General features: G+C 40.2%; 1 protein-coding gene across 1 annotated transcript in view; it reads right to left on the bottom strand.

Moving 5' to 3' along the window:
* The window catches only part of Fam135b (family with sequence similarity 135 member B), a 194,086-nt gene that overhangs the window by 54,097 nt on the left and 115,486 nt on the right, over window positions 1-24,503 (bottom strand). The window lies entirely within an intron of this gene.

Genomic DNA, 24,503 nt, shown 5'->3' on the forward strand with positions numbered 1-24,503 from the left:
TGGATAAAATGCAGTCATCCGGAAGCAAAATAGAATGCATTTTATTGGAGCAATTAAAGGGTAAGAGACAGGAAATTGCATCACTTGAGATCACATAAGAATGAAAAAGGTTGGAGGTGATTGCCAATACAGAAAAGGAACAGGTAAGCCATGTGGCAGTCTTATGAAAACATGCTTCTTCAGAAACATCAACTGCCACAGGAAGACAGCACATGTAAAACTGAAAATCCAGATACAGACTGACTTGCTGTCTTATAAAAAAATAGCACACAGCCCTCACCCACACACTTCCCTGAGGTGTGTAGAAGCCAGGCTGCCATTTCTGAATATTATCACTAACCACGTTCCCCACCATATTTGTCTTGCTGCATTTTCTTTTCATCATGTCCACATCTGGGACTCCTACACAGGCTCCCATGCTCTTAGGAACCTCTCCCTGTGTTTGCCGTGGTGCTTGCTTTTGATGCCTTTTTCGCTTATATATACTTGGGGACGACTTCTGGCATAATTGTCCTCTCCTTCCACACTTTTCAAACCCATGAGGACGGTAAAATGGAAGTAAATAGACAACGAACAAATGTCCTGTGTCTCACTGTGCTCCTAGCTAGGAAGCTGTGTGCCACTATGTCGGTGGTACCAGGAATACTCACAGAACAGAATATTTCTGGTAAAGGCCTTGGGTGTTACTCTCATGGGTACATGATGAACATAGGGTATGTGACATTCAAAGCACAGGCCCTGGCTATATGACTGGAGTCTGGGTAAGAGTTCTGAGCTGGCTAAATCTGACTACCATGTAAATTTATGAACTTTCTCTGACATGTGCGAGCTGAGTGACTTTGAATCTTTTGCATAATTTTCTGTGCTTTCTTTATATCTGTAAAATGAGAAGAATATCAAAATAAGGCCCCCAATTGAGGGGAAAAAAGGAAACAATAAATAAATAAGAAAGGAAGGAAGGAAGGAAGGAAGGAAGGAAGGAAGAAAGAAAGAAAGAAAGAAAGAAAGAAAGAAAGAAAGAAAAATGGTAACTATCTGGCATGACGTCTGCCTTAGAGGATAGGACAGTCAATGCTTATGTTTTTCTAGTTGTTTTCCCCCAAGCACAAGTAAAACTCTATCAGCACAAAATAAGAACAAGGAGGAAATGATGGGGAGACAGACAGGCCAGGAACTCAGAGAGAAGGAAGACAGTAACTTTACTACCTTCTGCTTTTACCTCCTGTGCCCTAAACAGGATATTGGGGGGTGTCTTAGCCAACAAACCAGAAACACTAATGACTGGACACATATACATATATATTTATACATAACACCTATGCACATACATACACACATATATACATACACATATGCATATAGACATACAGACATACACACATAAACACATATACACACACACATATATATGTACACACCAAATATATATATATACACATATAACACCTATACACATATATGCACACACATACATACACACAAACAGGGAAGAATATTGCAAAACCAAAAAACTTATAGATAACAGCTCTCTGCATTCTCCTAGTAACACCAAAAACGGCAGCACCTCCAGCCACTGTAAAGGTTACAATTACCAGGCTGTAACAAAACTTCACCTTGACAGTTAGCTGAGAGCAGACTTTCATTTCCATTGTGATCCAGACTTTCATCTTTAGCAGATAGTAATGACTCTGATTTCAGTGGAGACTATATAGGAACCTAGAATTCCACCTCCACTCCATGGTAGCAAAGTCAAAAATACACTAGCAACACTTGTGGGTGTTTTAATTTGTTTTGTTTGTTTTGAGAATTTCATGCACAGATAAGATATTTGTATCATTATATGCCCTCAAACTCCTCCTATTCTCCCACTAACTCATTTTAAATTCATGATACCATCATTGTTTTACACACACACACACACACACAGAGAGAGAGAGAGAGAGAGAGAGAGAGAGAGAGAGAGAGATTGAGGGGGAGAGAGAGAGAGGAGAGAGAGAGAGAGAGAGAGAGAGAGAGAGAGAGAGAGAGAGAGATTCTGTGCAAAGCGGGAAAAGGCATCTTATTAACATGTTTTCTTGAAGCAATTGAACACCCATAGAAAACAATAATTATAAACAAACCTCGGATTTAAAAGTTCCATTTTACATTTTCAAAATGTTCTCCCCACAAAATTTTTCCCAAATTGGTCTTGCAGTTAAATGAAAAAATATAGACCTATGAAGACACCACCTACACAATTCATTTAACATGGAGAAGTAGAGCTGCAGCCTACCCAGAGGCTTTACCACTACTGGCTATTGTTCTTAGTACTAGAAAGTATATTACACACTACAAAAAAATGTAAACACCAACCCAGATACAAATCCTTCTATCTACAATGGTGTCCTACATGCAAGAAACCCCCGTGCAATGGTGGCATAAAGCCTGTAGAGGTAGCCAATCAATATCTGATTTTCGGCCCACTCCATAAGATGAAACTCATGCCTGAAACTGTGTGGGTGACCAAGAACCTGAGATTAAATAGCTCAGGGACCTAGAGGAAAACTAAATACTACTGTTCTACAAAGAGACTAGAGCAATAACATGATTGCTAGTGACATTCTGCTTTACCCATAGATCAATACTTTGTTCAACCATCATCAAAGAAGCTTCCTCCTGCAGCGGATGGGAACAAATACAGAGACCCATAACCAGACCTAGGAACACTCAACCCTAAATGGATTGTCTCAATCAAATCCCGTCACTCAGTAGTCAGGGAAGCCTGAGGAGGAAGCAGGAGGCAGAAACAGTGTAAGAACCAGAGGATATGGAGGACATCAAGAAAACAAGACCCTCCAAATATGGAACTCAGACACTGAGGCAGCATGTACAGGGCCTGCAGAAGTCTGTACCAGATGTAGTCATAGAGTAAAATGCAGATGTGGACACATGCTCCCATCCCTAAGCCAGAAGACATTTTGCTAACCACTTGCAAATTAAAAATTAGTTTTATTCAAGAGAGTCTCACTAGGAAGCAAACTACTCTTAATGGTAGACAGCAGGCCCAGCAGTTGTTGGCCAACAGAAAACAAACTCAGCTCAAAGGCACCTTTAGAGGTTCCTTGTCTTATAATGTCATATCAGGGCCTTATCTTTAATTTTAAAGAATTTTTACTTCTTTAATTTATTACCCCACAGGTTTTGCATATTTATTATGGTTTTCAATTTTATTGTTCTGTGTCTTTATGGAACTCCCGAGTGTGCAATCAATTGTGTCTCTGCATCTCTTTCTGTTTCTTGTGCTTTTTCTTGGGTTCTTTTCCTTCTGTTCGTTTGTTTTGTCCTATTCTGACTTGCTTAGCTTTGTCTGATCCTATTATATTTTAATATTTTCCCTTAGAAGTCTGTTTTCTTTCTAGTTAGAGAAAGGGAGTAGATCCAGATGGGAGGGAGGAGGAGAAACTGGGAGGAGTCAGAGAGGGGAACCATAATAAAAACACATTGTATGAAAGAATTATTTTCTATTAAAATTAATAATACAAGCCTATGACACATTAAGAAAAATAGAAATGCTTTAAATATGTTCTAAATACAGAACTAAGAAGACTTCTTAGGCTCTAAATCCAAAGTGTGGCCTATAAAAGCAGACGTGGGTGTATCTGATTTCATTAAAATTAAACACCTTTTTCCTCCATGACAAGTACACTTTGGGGTTCACGATTGAAGCTGCAGTGAAGGAGAAAACATTAGCAAATCTCATGGAGATTGCATTCATTGTTTGTGAATTCTATTGTTGTAGGCTCACATACTTGTTAACATTTAGTTAGCCTCAGATTCGAAGCTTCCATCTCCTTTCTGCTTATTCACAAACATGAATTTTGTGGCAATCAATAGAAGCACCTGACATCTGGACTGCAAGGGAGATTGAGGGATTGATCCTGCAAACACATTTGCATTTGGCAATTTTGTGCTTCGGGTTGATTTTTTTTTAACTATTAAACATGTCCACCCTAGGGTGGTGTTTGATGGCTGATCAGTTCTCCAAAGCCATGTCCCCAGTAATAGTCCTGAGAGGAACTGTATGGAATGAATGGGACTCAATTCGGAATGAGTAAGGGAGAAGACGGCTGGAATTAATGTTAATAAATTTTATATATGGCAAGGTACCCCTCAACAGAGACACACATGAAGGAAGGTTAGATAATGTGTGTGTGAGGAGGGTGTTTATATGCAGAAGGGGATGCATCTGCATGTATGTGTGTGCATGTGCGTGTGCGTGTGTGTGTGGAGAGAGAGAGAGAGAGAGAGAGAGAGAGAGAGAGAGAGAGAGAGAGAGAGCAGTATTTAAACTTGAGTGTCATTCCTTAAATATCATTCACATTATTTTTGAGACAGGGTTTCTCACTTGGCCTGGAACCCATGAAAAAGCTAGACCGGCTTATAGTTTAGCTCTAGGAACCCCTGTCCACCCCCACCCCACCCCACCCCAGTGCTGGGCTTAGCATCAACACATTGGCATTTTAGTGTGAGTTCTAGACAGCAAACTCAGGTCCTCATGCTTGCAAGGCAAGGATTTGCCTGACTGAGTCATCTCCCTGGTCCAAGGTTAAGTATTGACCTGTTGAAAGAAAGTTAAAAAGAAGCTCATGGGAGCCATTATACCTAGGAAGGGTGACTCAGTATTTGCTAATTGTGGTAACTTTGTAGAAGGTTCTGCAGACATCAGATTTCTTGTTTTCAAATTGCACCACAATTTATAGTAATCTGAACCAAGTGTTGCTACATGTGCGAGTCATTGGCCAATAGAATATATTCAAAAGCAAAAAACAAGAATATAGATTGAGCTCAGCACATTCTTGACAAGAACATGAAGAACTCATGGAAGAAAAGAAGATAGTTACCAGGAAATAATGTTGGGCAACTGTATATCCATGAAAGATATCAGAATACCCCCTAAGATCATTTACAAAACTCAAAGTGTAGTAAAGAATTAAACACAATACCCAAAACAGAAAGACTCAAAATCAAAACAAATTTAATATTGGCAATGATTGATTTACTCTGCCATCAAAGGCACAAACAACACATAAACAAGAGGAAGCATACCAAAGAAGCTGTTGCACAGCAGAAGAAATAAACAGAGTGCATAGCATTCTTCACATGGAGGGAAATCTTTGAAAATCATATACCTGTTATGTCTGGTAATGAACTGTTCCATAAACATGATATGGAATGAGCTTATAAAACTCCAAAACAATAATAAACCAATAAAACTCTCGAATTAAATCAAGGAAATGAACAGTCATGTCCCCAGTATATTTAAAGATGTCATAATGAAACCCATTATTCTGTCCACTTAATGAAAAGGAAACAAATTTAGAAACATCAACAAAATGTAGGCAAAGGAGGTAAAGAGGCATCTTCCAAAAAAAAAAAAAAAAACAAAGAAACAGTTTGCATAAGGTAGGGATCATGGAAATGCAACCTGAGACCACAGTAAGATGGTATCTCACATGTCATGCTGTCTATTGTGGAAAAGGCCATAGGATGCTGTAAATAAGGATTTGAAAAGTGAACCCTTGGTTGCTGTTTCTGTGAAGTTAAATTGTAACAGTCATTAGGTGAAGCAGAGAGAGTGGTCAAAAGAGTAAAAGCCCAAGCATTAAATGACCAACCACTGTTCTGCAGTTTGTACATACTAATTCATTCAGCAGGGTGGGTGTGCTGGTAACATTGGCTTGTGACTCTATAATCCTATTTACCTGGCTGGGGAAGCAGGAGAGAAAGAGACAGCTCAAACAGAGTTTGAGCTACACGGAAAGGCCCATATCCAAAAATCAAATCAGAGCCAAGAACATCCTGGATGGGTCTCTAGACAATTAGGCTGAGCCAAAGAAGCCCATTCCAAGAGGTGGATGATTTCATTGGCAAAGCAATCTTGAAAAGGCTAAATAACAGAAGGGGAATACAGATCATTTGTTGCCAGGGGTAGGGAGAAAATCAAAGTAAAGAGTGGATGTGTGTGCCTCACCAGGCTGAAATAAACAAACACAGAGAGAGAGAGAGAGAGAGAGAGAGAGAGAGAGAGAGAGAGAGAATGATTGGGAAAAGAAATTGCCCTAGTTTCATTTCTGTCGCTATAACAAATAGCCTGACCAAAAAAAAACAAAACAAAACAAAACAAAACAAAAAAAAACAAACAAACAAACAAACAAAACCAATATAGGGGCAGGAAGAATTTATTAGGCTTTCAACTCCAGGTGACTGTCTATTATTGAGGGGAAGCCAAGGCAGGAGCTCAAGCAGCTGGTCCCACCCACCATGAAGAGCTGAAAGAGACTACACACATCCATGGCTGGTTATGTGTATGCACAGCTAGTTTTTTCATTCTTAAGACCATTCAGGACCCTGCCAATGAAATAGTGCAAGGGTAGGTCTTCCCACCTTAATTAACAATCGAGACAGTCCTCCACAGAGAAGTCTAGAGACCACTTGACCTAGATAACTGTTCAGACTCTTTGCCTGGATGATTCTAGGCTGTGTCACTCTGGTAAGCAAAGGCTGTCACATCTACAGGGTACATGAGATGTCACCGCGACTCCTCACCACAATTCAAGAACACTACTCTGTTGCCTGATCTTTTATCTTCTTGGAGGAAGACATTTGATTTCCCCATAAACCATCTTTAAAATGCTAGGAATCAGTTTAAAAATCAACTATAACGACAGGAGCAGCATCAATAGGAAAAATGCAGCACATCAGCCTTAGCCCCAGCACTAGCAATAAAGCACTGTCGACAAGGCAGACTGTATTTGCAGGCTCCCTCCCTCAAGGCCAGTCATCGAAGCCTCTCCTCAATACAAATGCCTTTACCCATGCATTTCAGAAACTCTACCAGCAAGGGAACTGGCCTCAATCCCATCAGCTCCATAACCGTCATATTCTTATGACATCTCCTCTGAGCACAACACCCCAGTCTATTCATCAGTCTCCTATCACACTGTACTTGATTGAAGCAGCAGACTGAGCTCAAGATGTATTGCCATTCTAGGACTAACAAGCACTAAGAACTTGTATGTACGCCGTCCTGCTTAGTTCCCACGAACGTGTTAGTCCTCTGTGAAAAACGGCACCATCTCAAGTGCTGAGCATGCAAAAGAATGGAGCTGCTGGGAAGACCTGGCCCCTTGTCAAAACCATGGTACTAGAGAAGGGCAATGAGAAATCTCTGTTCAAGAAAAAAACTTAGTTTTAGCTTTTTTCTACATCTATCAGCAGTGCTATTTATTGCATAAATTAGACTTCTTTTATAAATGATTCCAAACCTCTCTCTGAGTTATTATGTCTTAAAAGCACTTGTTCTTAATGAATTTCCTTTTGTGGAATCAACCATCACCTTTAATATCACATTCTTTGTAGGTGTCCATTGATGGAAATAAGTTTTAGTTAGGTATGCCTGTTTGTTTCTGTCCTGGTGAAACAGAATATTTAAAACTTATTCGTAGCAATTTTCTTTTATTTCATTTGAAGTTTCTACCAATTGATAAGCCTATAAACTGAATATTCATACCTAATACAGCTGGTGACCCTTGATTTCTTCAGGATGTATTGGATGAATTTACCATTATTTCTATGCGAAACATGAGAAAAAATAATATCTAGGAATAAAGAAAAGCCATCCACATTCACAAAGCAAATAATGTATGCAAATTTTTAAGAACAACATTGGTTTTATGCGTAAATCATGAAATAATCTCAGAGACACATTTTCTAAAGGGTATGATTTAAATATGTTTTGAAGGAGGATAGACTTAGTCATCCCCTTGGAGAACAATGGGGTAGGACGATCAACTCAACATGAAGAGAGGTGTGAAGATTGCATGGGGTACAAAACCAGATGTTTTGCTGATGTTTAAGAAGCCGTATTTGCAGAGCTCCTTTTTAGAAACAATAATGTTAACAGTCGTTTTCTACCAACTGCCATCAGTATGAGTAGGGGTCACCTGTTAACGCATTAATCAAAAAGAATCAAGGTTTCAGATGGAAGGCAAGCTGGTAATAAGATGGTTTTAAGTCTGGAGATGATTATTTTGGATAACCCTGGGGTAGTCAATCCAATAAGATAGCTTTGGAGGCTGGGAATGATTATTTTGGATAACTGGGATGTAGCCGGTCCAATAAGTAGAAGAGGAGAGAGACAATAACACAGGGAGAGAAAGGCTCCCCCTCACATTGGTAGCTTTGAAACATGAATCTTCTTCCCAGGGATGCTGTAGTTTCTAGACTCTGGGAATATGTAAGATATTCTCTTAGAAAAACCAAAAGGAAGGCAGGCAGCACTCCTGGCATGTTGGGTTAGCTCTCAGTGGGGAACATTTCAAATCCCCAGCCTCCAGAATCTTCATATGAGCCATATACATCACTTTAACAACATAGATGTGTTAGGGCAACAGTAGCCTGATGACATGTGCAAGCTTCCATATTTCTTCATCATAACAAAACTACTAAGAATAACGAAACTATCATATATCAGCGGTGGCTCAGGGAAGCTGTGTGTCTGTACATAGACACAGAGATATGTGCTCTAGTATGATCCTGAATGCCCCCAAAGGTCCATGTGTTGAAGGCCTGGCCATCATCCTGCAGTGCTAGTAGGAGGCGAGGAAGTTTTGTAGTTGGGGCCTAAAGGAGGAAAGTTAGGTCATTTAGGGCATGGATTGAGAGTGATATTGAACCTCACTCCTCTTCTTTTTTATTTGCCTTCCAGACAGCAAGAGATAAATAGAGCTCTTCCAGCACACATGTCAGTCATGATGGACTGTCCTTTCCTGGCCAACATTCTGCACACCAAAACTTTTAATACCAGGTACCACAGTGAATCTTTTGTCTTTATAAATTTGTGGCAGTTTGAATAAGAATGGCTCCATAGGCTCATATATTTAAATGCTTAGTCACCATGGAGTTACACTCTTTGAGAAAGATTAGGAGGTCTGGCTTTCTTATAAACAGTATGTCACTGGCAGTTTGAAAAGGCAATGCCAGGCCCAGAGTCTCTCTCTCTCTCGACCTGAGGAGCAGGATGTAGCTCTCAGCCATTGTCCTACTGTCAGGGAGGCCACCACGCTCTTGTCGTGATGAAAATGGACTAAGCCTCTGAAATTGTAAGCAAGCCCCCAATTAAATGCCTTCTTTCATAGCCTTGGTTGTGGTGTCTCTCCACAACAATAGAACAGTGACTAAGACAAAGATGATATTAATACAAGTATTTATTACATACAGCAACAGAAAGTGAACAACCTAGTAGTTAACTAAAGTTTTAGGTATTATAATTCTAGACCATATAAGTTGAATTTTACTTTAGGGTAAACAATGTAAGACGTGTTAAGTTTCATTGGCTTGTCTTACTTTCTTGATTAGTCTTTCATTACTAGGAACCCAACATGTACTCTTTCTCTGATCACTAATTTTCTAGTGTCATCTCTACGTCACGTGTTTTCTGTTTTCTTTGAAGTAGCTTGAGAATAGGAATGTACCTGTTGCTCCTTTGTTTCCTTAGAGCTCTATCAATACCAGCTGCTGGAGAAGACAAACTATGTTATGTCCTCTAAATCTCCAAAAATTAGCATGGTTAAATTACATAAGTGTCATATCAATGAATAGACATGGATGGATGGAAGGATGGATGATTGGATGGAAGGATGGATGTATAGAAGAAAGGAAGAATACATGAATGGACAAAGGGATGTCTGGAAGGACAGATGGACACGTGGCTGAAAGAATGGATAGTCAGAAGACAATCCCAATGGCAGAGTCCCCTGGTAAACATCAGGGCTATACAACCCAACTTCAATATCTGCAATTCTCTGAGTGACTCAGATTCCACATGCTACTTTTCATAAATCCAGAAGCAGTAGAATATGAAAGGAATGCAGAGATGTACAATATTTTGCAATGATCACTTTCATTTTGGTATATTAAGAAATGATCCTCTGACCCTATGGTATGACCTGAAATAAAATCACTATAATGAAAATGTCAAAAGCTGATATTGGAACTACTAGTTCCAAGAGTCAAATAGGCTTCAGCAGGAAGCTTTTTATCTAAGAAACCTTTGACTCATGGTTAAAGATGCTCACATGTCCCAACCCCACAGAATCACAGCACATTTCAAGACCTGAACAGTTAAGCAATGTGTGTCTGACCCCAGATTTCACCAGTAATGTGGTATCTCAGTTATTGGTTCCTAACACGTGTGTGAAACAGACACCTCCTATATCTGTGATCCCAATCTTTCCGCCAGTCACACACCTAGGGTAAATCTGAGAGAGAGAGATTGCTGTTCTGGTTAGAATAAGAGCAGAGATGCCCTTGGTACTCAGATCTTAATAATACAGATGATGGAGTCATAGTGGAAATTCTTTGCTATTCCCTCACTGATGATGTGGCTGAAAATGTCTTTTGTGTAGACTTGCGATGGTACAGAGTCACGGAAGGTGTGTGAACTCTGATGTTCACTTACCATTGTCTTTATGACCTTGACTTATATCATCTAATGTCCTGCTTGACTTTCTCACCTGTAAAAGGGATAGTACCTTTAGTACTCAGGATTAGTGATTAGAATACGAAGTGTTTGGGGTGACTGTCAAATTTTAGGCATACAGAAGTATTTGATTTTCCATTATGATGATAATAACAATGAGAAAAATGTCTCTATGATTGTACTTGGGCGCCTGGCTGTACACTTGTCCTAAGACAGAACAGCTGCCCTTCTCAATATATCTGCTCAAGCAGATGCCAGGATTACTGTGAACAGGTGTCATGAAGGTTTTGTGGGTACCTCACTGATAATAAGAGAACCAAACACATTGTGCCAAACTCCTGTCCAGTTGACTAGAAATCATGAGAATATGTCTCATAGCTGGGTCTGCTCAGCGTGAACTCCAAGAGGGAGCAATACAAAGATCTTCCAGTAAGAGAGAAAATAGTTTCAAATTTCCAGTGACTCCAAATCTGCAGAGACTCGGTTCTTTAAGCTGAAATAATGCATACGTGAATGTGATTTTAAATCACAAATTCACAAAATTGCACATGACAAGGGTCCTATAAGGACAGCACTGTCACAGCCAGCAAAGATATCCTAAAGAGATTATCCCTTCTTGTGCTTGTTTGTATGAGAATCACAGCAACCTCTCTCTATCTCCTCGCCCCACACAACTGAGAAGATTCCTTACGAACATGTGGGAAATTGATAGAGAACTTAGAATATGAGTTATTTCCTTTGGGTAGGGCAGGGCACTCTGCTGTTTCCCTCAAAGTAACCGTTTTAGAGACCCATCGACAAAATGAAGACCAATTCTAAACAGAATACGTGTTTGTGTTCTCCTAAACAGGAAGACGATGAAGCTGGTCTTAAATGGTAACAGTAAAAAACAGATGATATTCCAAAGCTTCCAGGTAAACTATATGAGATAAAAGATAGAGAGGGAAATTCTGAAACAAATTAAATGGCATTAATATCAACACATCACAAACGGTGGGAAATGGATCTTTGTAGATAGTTTTTTGCAATGAAAGTTAGTACAAATGAAGGAAGAAAAAAGTAAGAGAAAGATTGAGAGGAAGAAAAGAGGACGTGTTGGTCGAGGAGGTGGAGGAATGGGATGGCAGGGAACATGAAACACACCAATACATCTACAATTGGAATTTCAGTACTGAGATGGGGAGTGGAGCTGAGCTCCCACCCACAACCAATACACTAGCTCCAATTGACAGCTGCAAGAAAGGGAAAAATTAGTTTCTCTAATGCAGTCTCACTTGGTGTATAAGCCACACTTAAAGGAGGCCAATAGATGGCAATACAAAACAAACTCAGAGGGATTTCTGGAATTTTTTGTCTCATATTGTTCTGTTTGGGCATCTTTAACATCTCAAACCTTATTGGTCTTTTGCTTTTATATTATGGTTTGTAATTTTGTGTTTGTATGGGTTGTGTGAGTATGTGTGTGTGTGTGCATTTGTTGTGTTTTTTCTTTGTTTATTCTTGTTTGATTTCCTCCTAGATTTCTGAAGAGAAGGAGAAAGAAGATGTGAAGTTAAAAGAGTAGGGAGGTAGGGAGGACCTGGGAGAAGAAGAGGAAGGGGAAACTGATCAGAATGTAATGTATAGAAAACTTATTTTCAATTAAGAAAAGAGCTGACAAGGCAAAGTAATTATTTAATAAATAGCAGTCTAACATTTCAAATTTGATGTCATTCATAACCTCATGGATTCTAGAACATTCTATGCCTCAGAGGGCAGAAATAAAGAGAATGAGACTGATAATAATGCACATAACTGATTTTGATATTCATTTTACTTTGCTGTCATAAAGCACCATAACCAGGGCAAACTAGAGAAGAAATAGGTTTATTGGGGCTTATTGTTCGAGAGGGAGAGTCTCTAATGGCAGAGAAGACATGGAGGCACATGGCGAGATCAGGAAGCTGAGAGTTTACAGTTTAACCACAAACAAGCAGCAGAGAAAGGAAAATAGAAACGGGGTGGGGTTGTGGTCTTCCAAAGTCTGACTCCAGTGATGTTCTTCCTGCAGCAACACTCTGCCCCTAGAAGTTCCACAGTGTACCCAAACAGTTCAGCTAACTAGAAGCAAAGGATTCAAATATTTGAGCCTGTAGGGGACATTTCTCATTCAAACTCTTTACTGATAAACAAAGACTTGAAATGAATGAGGAAGTGCACAAAAAGACAAAAAGACATAAATAAAAAATTAAGTTAAAAACTCATAACAGGGAAGTATTTTATATAACACAGAAAAATAAAATAAGAATGATAGGCAACTTCTCATCAGAATTGTTTAGACACACATACCACACACACACACACACACACACACCAATGTTGTATGAGATAAATGCATTGGAAAGGGGTACAGGATCCTTCCATACTGGTATGCATATCAAACATTCATCCAAACCAGAAATCCTCCACATGTCTGGACTTTCTAGTCTCATTTGCCTCTCAATCTTTGCATTGAGGTATCTTCTCTTCTCACACGACTTTTACTTTAAGGGTTTGCTGCAATTCCTTGAGTGATCCTCTATGTTAGTTTCATTATTTACAATTCACACGCACTAATTTATTTAATTCTTGCACTCACTCTAAGGCATGATTATTCCTTTATTCCCCATACTAAAAAATTAAAATGCAATATATTTAGACAGTTTATCCCGGACTATGACAGAGTCAGGATTCAAACAAACTCTGACTTCAATGCAATTGTTCCTACTTTATCATTTGATATCATACCCTTTCTTAGGTCTGTAGCTCTCTCTTCAGGTCACCAACTCCAAATAACACACACACACCACTAACAAAAAATGGAAGCAATAAAACAACCAACAAATTTAAGTTACATGCCTGCCTTTACAGTTAGTAACAGGAGATCTGAATTGTTGGCAATAAATAAACATTTGTTCCATCCAGTTGTTTTGAAATTGGATGTCTATAGAAGCAATTAGCACAGCTACTGCATTTTTAAGTGGCGTTCCCCTCACCAGGCAGCAGCGTATTGATTGTGCACAACTTCGTGCTCTTAGACGTCAAGTTGATATGTTGGAGTTGACTGTGGTGGAAGGAGGAGCAGAGCATGGCCCCTGATACATTATATATTCTTTGTTGTTCTTTGTAAAGAAACAGTCTTTGAACATTTATCTGCACAACATTGCTTCTCATCCCCTATCAAGCCTACCACTGCACCCTTCCAATCAAAATAAGTCTGAAACTCACACAAAGAAAATAACTAGAATAATTCTAAAAAAAAAAAAAATCACTGGTGAGCTTTTAGAAAACAAAACATTTTATTGCTCAGGAAAATATAATTAAACACAGTGATATAAATTAGGCTCTTGAGATAATTCTCTGATAAGCTAGAAGAAAGAATGCCCCCCCCCCCCCCCACACACACAATGAGGTCTTGAGGCAACCTCACCATTAGCCTCCTTTCTCACTCACGTAAAGTTAAAGCAGCCACTGCAATGGACAGTGGTGGTGTGTTTTGTTTAGTTTTCCTGGCAACTTGAGATTATCTGATTTCTATTTTTGCAAATAAGCATCAGATACTTTTTGAAGCTGATGAGAAGTTGAAATAAATGCGAAAATCAAAACCGAGTTTCGGCAAATGGTGGACATTATTATCCATACTATAGGCCTTGCATCTCAAATCTGGTATGTGCCTTAACAAATGTGTGTTTGTAATAGGAGGTCCTACACAGAACTCGTATCAGCCAGTAACACATGTAGTTAAGCAGAAGCTGATAGGCATATCTACATCAATATCTATATCTATATACATAAATATGCACATACATATGTAACAGTAATAAAGAAAAGGAAACAATCTGAAAGTAGGGGAGCATGGGAGCAGTTAGAAGGAAGGTACCTGAGAGGGACAGGAGGGGGGGAAAGGAAAGGGGAAAGTGAAGAAAATCTATTTTAATTAAAACACATTTAGGAAATAAAAAGAAAAGAAGTAAAGAGGAAGATGCTTATTAGGTGAGCATCATTTCATTTTTAAGTGTTTTTCCCCTTTAAAAAGGTTGGGCGTGAATACATATAAATATGTGCTGGGAGACTGAGAAGCACCTTCCCACCCCACATCTCCCTCTGTTGTTTCTATTCGCATTGCCTGGGGGACCTGTAGTTCCTACCTAATGAGCCAGCCAGATGGGAGTTCCAAATTGTGTGAGCAGGCATTTGTTTGTGTTGCTCTGGGAAAGTGGCTGCTCGCCATCCACTTTCAATCAGGGAGGCAATATTTGCAGGTAAGAGTTTCTCCCCCTCCAAGATGCTGGCACATGGTGTGTGCTCAGATGATCCTGCTTGCTGCTCCTCAGGAGGGAAGCTTCCAGTTTCCTCTGGGTGCCTGCTGTTGATTAAATGACGCAGGCCCAGTGGCCCTCCAGGAACAGAAGGCCGGAAGATCGGAAGGGAAGGAGAAAACATCTGAACTGTAGTGCAGCTGCACCTATGAACTCAGGACTCACAGCACCTGCAGCTGCAACTGCATGCACAAGACTTGCACAGAAACAAACCAGCCAAAACACCAGCATGGGTGGAGGAGGAGCTCATGAACTCTCACACTTGTCTGAGGAACTACTATCAACTGATGGATAATGAAGGGGGAAGAGTCTACGCTCGACTGTACACAGAGGCAGTCTAAATGGACTGAGTATTTCACTAAAACCAGAATTTGAAAATGGAAGATACAGAGATGGGTGAACAGGGTATGGGGGCTAGCTAATATGGGAGAAATTGGAGGTGAATATGATCAAAATACATTGTATAAAATTTTCAAGTAATTAAGAGAACAGTTTTTCAAAGTAAGGAAGTTGGGAGAGAAAAGTGGAGCAGGGATAGGTGAGGAACTGGAATGGAGAAAATGGAGGGGGGGTTAGACTTGTCAAAACACACTATATGCGTGTGTGAAATCTTCAATAAAAAATTTCATCATGAAAACAAAATGAGCCTGGGTAGAAGGAGACCTTCAAGCAACTTGCACAGCTTGAGATGACACGGGTAATTTAAAACCTCAGACCAGAAAATCTGCCTTGCAATCTCATACTGTGATGGAGGTCTCTGCAGAGAGGATTTTGTTTTAATTGACAAATCTGGAATGCTTAGCCATTTAGAAGCAGAAAATGCAGTGGGGGATCATGGCATAAACACAGCTCACATACATTCCAATTAGGGTTCCAAAGAACGAAATGAAAGCATGGGATAGAACCCAAGTTCCCAGCACTGACCCACACAGCCCTATGTTAAGCATTGCATTTGTCAGTGACTAATGGTACATGACCTTGGGTAATTCATTTTGTGTCTCAGAGCATTGGTTTTCTCACATTAAAAATCAATTGTTCTAAGCAACAGATGAAATAATACAGACTGAACACCTGGTCCTGAGAGACACCTTCTGTACCAATTCCTTAAGAAACTATAATTACATTTATTCTTCTACAGCACAAGACACACTCATGTGTTGCTTATGAGAAAGGCACAAAAAGGGAAAAGAACGCACTACAGATTAGCAGGGCTTGTATTAGAACTCAGAGTTACTATTTTTGGCCCCCATTCAATTCATCATCCCATTGTATTTTGATATGATTTAATTTTAGAATATATGCAGAGTATTAAAAAACAATAAAATACCTGTCATTTTGAAGATCAGTGTGTGTACTGGCAGGTTTTGTGTCAATTTGACACAAGCTAGAGTCATCAGAGAGGAAGGAGCCTCAGTTGAGGAAATGCCATCATGAGATCCAGCTGTAAGGCATTTCTTTTACCAATTAGTGATCAATTGGGCAGGGACCAGGTCATTGTTCTGTCTGTGGTGCCATTCCTGGGCTGCAGGTACTGGGTTCTATAAGAAGGTGGGCTGAGCAAGCCAGTAAGCAGTTCCCCTTCATGGCCACTACATCAGCTCTTGCCTCCAAGATCCTGCTCTGTTTGGTGATGAACAGCAATGTGGAAGTATAAGCCCAACAAATCCTTTCCTCCCCAACTTGCCTTTGGATCATGGTGTTTTGCTGCAGTAACAGAAGCCCTAAGACAGTGACCTTATTGCTGCTTACCTTTCAGATACTCCACAAATATCAACAAGAGCAGATACTTCACAACCAGCCTGCAACAGGGACCGTCTCAGATGCTTCATGCATGTGGTTCACATTCTACCTGAATGATATCCATATGGTTTTCAGTATAATGCCATTACACTTGAAAGGAACAGGAGTCCAAGGCAGAAAGCACTTTCCTCCCAAGCCAGTGCTCCACAAGAAGAACCAGGATGCAAGCATGCTGCTGGGAACTTTAATGCTGAAGAGATTCTTAAAAATTGTACTCAATCTGTGCATTTTGGAAACCAGCTGAATGATATCAGAAAGCCATGATAGAGAAATGGGAGAGGCCATTCCAAGTTCTGTACTGATCTCAGTTTAGCTCTACTCAGCTGAAAAATGGCCCATACTGGGAACACAGCAACAGGGTAGTGGATGAGAAAAATGGGGTGTGTGATAATGTGGACGCCTATGGGGCTCAACACAAAACAGAGAAAGACTGCATTGATGTAAGAAGGATCCCAGGCTCCCATCACCGCTAGAAGAAGGGCCAGGCTAACACCAAGTGTGATGTTATCTTTAGAAAAGGTTCGATTGGCCCAATGTAGAAGAGGTTATGAGGTTAGAATTCACTAAAAAGTCATGAGAGATAAGGACAGACTTCATATCTCATTTCATGGAGTAGCAACATCATCCTAAAGCCTCAAGGCCAATAAAAAGAGCAGGGAGGCTGGGGCAAAAAGAATTATCTTCAATGTCAACAGCTTTCTTCAGTTTCTTACTGAAAGCTGTCCCAGGAAAGAAGGACCAAGTGAATTCAGTGTGTCTGCATTCCCCAGAGGGCATCGGTGTTGAAATGTAGACACTGACCCTCAGATATTGAGATCTGCTTCAGCAATGAATGCTCTGTAATGAAATTGTGCCCATGTTGCTAAAGCTTTAGGCATGAGTACACCTGACTTTCTCCGGGCTAAGGTCACAGATGTAAGTTAATATTCACAGAGCTCACAAGCTATTTAATTTCACCCTTCCTATGAAGAAACAGTGTGGGAAAATGCAGACAAGCTAAGCACGGAGAACAGGATGGAGAGTAAGGAGGACAAGTGGTTACTCCCTTCTCAAAATTTGCCGTAGCACTCTTATATAAACTGTGACAGAAGGCATTTTCCATCATGAAATGTAAACATCGAGATTAGTGGCACTAGCAGAAATAAAATAGCTTTACTAGATGATCTAAAGGAAAACTGCTCAGCCACTATGAGCTATAATTTCCTTCATGGGACATGCAGATAAACAAATCAGAATCATGAGTTTGACTGGGGTTGCTGTTGAGATTTAGTATATCCCAGAGTAAGGATTGGATAATTGTTATTTGAATTGATAGTTATTATTATTATCCTAATAAAGAGAGTCATGGTGGCAGGAAGGTATGGCCTTCAGATTTTGGCTGCATCATCTACCAGGTGTGTTAAATTAGGGGTGTCATTACACTTGTCAGAGAACCTGCTTTCTCATTTATTTCAGATGGACAATAATACCCATCAGCCAAGTGTATGTTCCGAGAAGTATGTGATACTACACATGGAAAGGACAGATATGACTGATGTACTTGAAAAATGCAAGGTGGCCTAAACCTCCTTTTGGATGATGACATCTTCTACTCTGCCTCTTTCCAAAAGGACTGATGTGGGAGTCTCCTCTGTGTGCGGTGATTACCATTAATGAATAAAGAAACTGCTTTGGACCTATAGCAAGGCAGAACTTAGATAGGCAGGGAAAGCTAGGCTGACTGCTGGGAGAAAGGGGGGCCAAGTCAGAGAGACGCCACGGAGCTGCCACCAGAGTCAGACATGCTGAAACTTTAGCCGGTAAGTCACTGCCACGTGGCCATATACAAATTAATGGAGTTGGGTTAAATTAATATGTGTTAGCCAGTAAGAAGCCAGAGCTAATGGGCCAAGCAGTGCTTTAAATAATATGGTTTCTGTGTGATTATTTCAGGGCTGAGTAGCCGGGAATGAACAAGCAATGGTCCCCTCCAACAAATCACTCACACAGACTCACACACATGCATGCATATGCAAGTACACATGCACACGCACACACGGGCTCTCATAAACACTGACATATACACATATTCACATGCACCCACTCACTCATACATATACACATGTATACAAACATGCTAATACACACATTCTGACAAAATTACCGACTAATTACCTAGTCATATTTAACATATAAACTGCAACTGAAACCTATGCAAATTAATAGCTAGATGGATCTTGGATGGAGTAGAGGATGGGTAGATAAGTGATGACATGGGTGGATGGATGGATGGACAGATGGATGGATGGACGGATGGATGGACGGATGGCTGGTGGTTTAATGGATCTATGGATTGCTTGATGGGTAGGTGAGTGAATAGTATTAAGAAACAAATGAATGTCCCTGACGTTGTTCAGTTTCGCCAGAATGTTTCTCTTCTAAGGAGGAAGTGCCACTGTCACATGTTTATATTCTCCCATGTCCGCTCTCCCAAGTCTCTTAATTTCCTATGAATATGAAATCAATCAGAATGGCCTGAAACCATTCTGTAAATTTAAATGGATATCCTGGTAGGTGTAACAATTTCCATTACTTCATCAAATTTTTATTTCCAGAAAGTTGCTCACACAGAATAACGAAATTCCTTCAGCTGCATGTGACTGATAGGAGTACTCTTTCATTACAATGAGGAAGGGTCTTTGAACCAAATACCACACACTCTGAGGCAAATAATCCTGCAGAATGGCACTCTGGTTGAAGTGATGGGCATGGTGGGGAAGCAATTCCAGGGCCACTCAGTTGTGGGGAGTTGCAGGCTCTCACAGTTCCACTGTGAGGATTAGCAGGGCAACATACGTGAGAGCTCAGCTCAACACCCGGCAACGGCCTGCACTTCAGTCACACTTGGACTAATAAGATCACTATGACAGTGCAGAAAAAGCCTTGGTCTTGGAGTGAGGAGTTATAACAGATTGATTTCCTACAGACACACTGAGAACCGTGAGGCAGACACTGCTGGGTAAAGCTAAGATGGACCAAATACAGAAATGCCAGCTTGAATCTGGGTTTACAACTCACTGGAGAGAGAGAGAGTCCATACTTCCCCGACAGTGAAATTCTGGCTCTTGGCTTTACACCAGGCATCACTAGCCCCTTCCTATTATTAGTTAGCTTTCATTGTATTTCTCCCTTAACCTGAAGTCAAGGTGTTGTGAGTTCAAGGTTCTGGCTGCAGAGATACCAGATTAGTCTCTGGTCATTATAACCCACCGCTGTACCCTCCCAAGTCTTGATTTGTTAGAATACAAACACCAAATCTTATAAAGGCAGGGCCTGAGAAGATCCTATCCCTTTGGGCTCCTGGAAATTCATGAGAACATTGTAATGCGATAGCACCTGAGCCATGAGAACGCATTAATTGTAGGTTCTGAGACACCCTGAACATGGCCAGCTTTGCTTACTTATAAAACTCACAAAACTTGTACGACTTCTCTAGGCTCTGCTCCTTGATTAATCCAGCCCGGATGTAACAGAATTCTTCCATCCTCACCATCTTCTGGCCTCTCTTTCCATTATTGCAGGGCAGGACTTGGAAACTGCCCTCTGTCAGGTTCTAGACAAAATTATTGAAAGGAAGCAGTCGTTTTTCTCTCATTAGCTCAGCCCATGCAATCCACAGCAGGTGATAGGGACTATTACCAGACAGCACAGCACCCCCAGAGCATCCAGGAATGGCTCCAATCATGTACACATTATTATAACAAGATTTACTTTGGCACACATTTCTCATCTGACTCATACATATAAGGTATTGAGATCCTGGAGCATTTTTGATCAATAATATGTGAAAACTAAAGTTTACAGTTTTCAATAAAAAATAATTCTCTTATCTTCATGATGACAGAAAATAGCTTCATTTATTTTTAAGACACAATTTTATCTATTATTCAAGTATCATATAAATTAATGTTATACAATTAATTGTGATTATTATTAAAATTTTAATTAATTATTATTATATTATATGATCCATATCATTCTTATATATAATGTATATTGATTATATATTTATCTTTACTATTTCCCCTTCTCCAACTCTACCAAGACCTCTCTCACTGATGTCCTTCCATCTCTCTCTCTCTCTCTCTCTCTCTCTCTCTCTCTCTCTCTCTCTCTCTGTATGTGTGTGTGTGTGTGGTGTCAACTATGGAGTTCAATTAGCATTTCCTATATGCACACAGGTTTGGGAGTATCCACTGGAGCACAGGAAACCTACCAGGGGCCACACACCAAAGAAAAAAATGATTGTACCTCTCTCAGCAATCATCAGGAGCCAATAGTTCCTCACTAGGGGTAGGGACTACCCATTCCATGTAGGGACATTGATTGACTTGATCTTATACAAGTGTTATACAGGCAACTTATATCAAAAGTAAGCCCATGAATTCAAAAACTCTGCCATATCCAGAAGATACTGTTTTACGTCAGTCATTCCCAAACTCTGGCTCTCATAGTCCCAAATTATGGATGAAGAAAGAGGCACAGTAAAGTCAAAAGACCTCCCCAGGGCCACACAACAAAGAACTAGTGGACCTGGATTTAAAACTGGAGTATTTCAGATTTTGAGCAGCAGGCCTTCCATAGAAGAATGGTCTTCCAAAATGAAGCACCCAGTCAAGTAGCAACAACTTCAGGGCAATAAAAAAATAAAGAAAACATATGATGAAATCTTTGCTATTGGGTGTCCTGTAGTAGTGTGAGCCCTTCAGTTTCATTTATTTGGTTTGGATTCATTTCAACTTCTTCCACAAAAGTATAATTGAAGCTAGAATAAAAGGAACCAAACAGAATGTAGAACATAAAGAAGACCTCAGCATTTGTAGGCATCCCTGGGATGTCATGAGGACATAAATTTTGTGGGGAAGATAGCTATATCATGCTATGGCCAGAGGATCCTAGAGTCACCCTTGCTACTAACTCACCTCTGACCTTAGACAAGTCAGTCAGTAGCTCTGGGATGAGTGTAGTCTAAAGCAAGAAAACTGACCACATAACTCTACAAATTCTGCACCAAAATTGTCTTCCAAGATGCACACAAAATTATTCTCTGGCTTTTGGAAGCCACAGTGAGAGCTGCACCCATGCTTAGGTTTGTACTTGGAATGCTGTCTCTGAGTCCAAGGCTTAGGACTCTATTCTAAGAAGTTCATAGACACTGTAGCCTTAGTCCAGGACTGGTTATCTGTGTTGAAGAAAAGCATATATAAGTATTATGAATAAGCCTGGTGGTCTGGGATGTGCACCTGCTGATCAATGGAACAATTTTTGTGGCCCACAATTCTGTCTGATGCATAATTGCAAAGTTGCTGCCACTCTCAGAAGTCAAATGAGGGTTTTATCTTTGAGGGGAAAAAAACATTCACTCTTGATATAATCCTATCATTTGCTTGATGGACACCGTCATATACACATTACATCATGCAGTACTCGAAGGGATTTTATTAAGTGGACGTATCCCAATCCACAAGAGGCAAATAAGGTAGATCGAAAATTCCGAACTGGACCTGGCTGCAGAGAGCATACTTGCCCTCTCTATCATTCTTGTTGAATTCAAGTGACACAAGAGGTGAAATCACTAACTGTTATTGGTGAGGTGGACCTGGAGAAGAAATGGGTGTGTAAGGTATACTGAAGACACGGAGGGCAGAAGAGTGTACCAGTGCAGTGACCCAAGAGCATTTGAACTCTAGTAAACGTTGTTGAGCAATATCCAAAGTTGACAGCAGCTCTCTAGAGCTAACGGGATGTCTTGTGATGGAGATGGCATGGTGTGATAACCTTTTCACGTTCACCCTGATTCTGACACTCATCACTCTTTATTGACCCATCGTAGCAGGGAGAGTCCAGACACCCTTGTCCTGGCAGCGTATTCATGTTTGCATGTCATGTACACTTTGTCCTACCACAAGTGTCTACAAAACTCCTAAAAATATCTATTCATCCATAAACTACTATAGAATCAGAAGAAAAGACTCAACGTGCACAATTTAATCTAACCATGCTTTACACACTCACATTGGTATTTAATAAACAAAGATTGCCTGAAAAGCAGAACACAAAACAGCCACACTAGTCAGCCATACAGGCCAGGCAATGGTGGCGCACACCTTATATCCCAACAGCCACACTAGTTAGAATTAGAGGCCAGGCATGCATGCCTTTAATCCCAGTGCTAAGGAGGAATATAAGGCAGGATGAGACAGTAACTTGTTCACTTTCAGTCTGAAGATTTCAAAGAGGTAAGAGCTCTCTAATAGCTAGGATGCTTTGCTTTTCTGACCTTCAGGTTGAACCCCAATATCTGTCTCTGGGTTTTTATTATTCATGCTGTAAGGTAGATCTGTTCATTGGTTTGAGAAGCATAGCTCTACTTGTTTTTGAGGTGCCTGGATTTGTATAGTGGTATACAAATGGCACCCTGTGATGATATTAAAGTGTCCTTCTAGGATATTATTATCAATGAGCCAGGAGAACATTCTTGCTGCTGTCCCTCAGAATTCATATGATGCTGAAGAAAGGAGACTCTATGGGCATGCACCTGCTGATTTTTATGGCTTAAAGTCCAGAATCTATTATCATCATGTAGATCAAATGCTCCACACCTAATGAATCATGAACACATTAGCTGGCTTGAAGCCATGTATGCAGACCTGCTAAAGTGAATCATCAAATCTAAGAAACAATATGTACAGTCCTCACCATCAGCAATGCCTTGTGGTTTGGATTCTTCTCTTCTCCTCTGAACTACTCCTCTCTCTCTCTCTGCATAGCCATACTGTGTATCAAAGATTAGTGAGAAACATCAACACCTAACACTTCTTCTGTGCTTTTAGAGCACCAGGAAGAAGAAAAGCAAATTTCAGAGACAAGATAACTGCTAGGTTATCTTGGAGAAAAGGTAGGGAATAATCAACAAATCTAAGGGTCCTTCTTTAATCCCAGACCATCAAGGACTCCATTTCCCTAGGTGCACTGTTCAATACATTGCCATTGTGTACAGTACTTTGCATATGTTTGCAAGGTAAATTCTAGCCTACAGCAATTATGCTTGAAGTAAATAAAAGTGAAAAGTGAAGAACCTATTCGATGGATTTATATATTAAAAATATTGCACAGAAATGTAAATAATTAGCACAAAAGGTAAAACAGAAGGAATAGCTTTAAAAATGATTCTAAATGACAGCCTGCTGAATGCAAGGTAGTCCATAATCCTCTTAACAGCACTGAGACTGTTCCTGATCTGGCAGCATTTGGTCTTTCCAGTAATGACAACAGCCTTACTTCCTTTTTTGAAATAAGCTATTCCTACCATGTAGCCTCCTTTCTATACTTCCTACTTCACTCTCTTTCTTCTTACCTGCACTTGACCACCTTTTAATTAACTTCAGAATTCCTCCTCAATGCTACATTCTCAAGTAATCCTTGTCTAGTCGGCACTTTAAATTAGGACTCTACTGTCATTTTTGTGTTCAAACTGCCTTTTGTGTCTGAACAGATAAAAAATAAATTGGAGTTAATGAATTTTCTTCCCCTGAACTCATGTTCTATGATGAACTAGCTACTCTTGCTGGAACAGGACATTTCAGAACAGGTCTGGATGAGCCTTGAACTTTTCTGTCAAGGCTGATGGCACAGATATTCCCTAGAGGGAAGGCAAAAGGAAACACAGCCCATCCCTTAGAACACAGATCACCACCTCCTGTGAGACCAGTGGTCCATGATTCCATAACTGGCTCATTCTCAACAGGAGGCCAAGTTTTGTCAACTTAATACATGCTGGAATCACATTGGAAGTCTCAGTAGGAGAT

This window comes from Microtus pennsylvanicus, chromosome 2 (genome assembly GCF_037038515.1).
Source record: "Microtus pennsylvanicus isolate mMicPen1 chromosome 2, mMicPen1.hap1, whole genome shotgun sequence".
NCBI classification, from domain to species: domain Eukaryota; kingdom Metazoa; phylum Chordata; class Mammalia; order Rodentia; family Cricetidae; genus Microtus; species Microtus pennsylvanicus.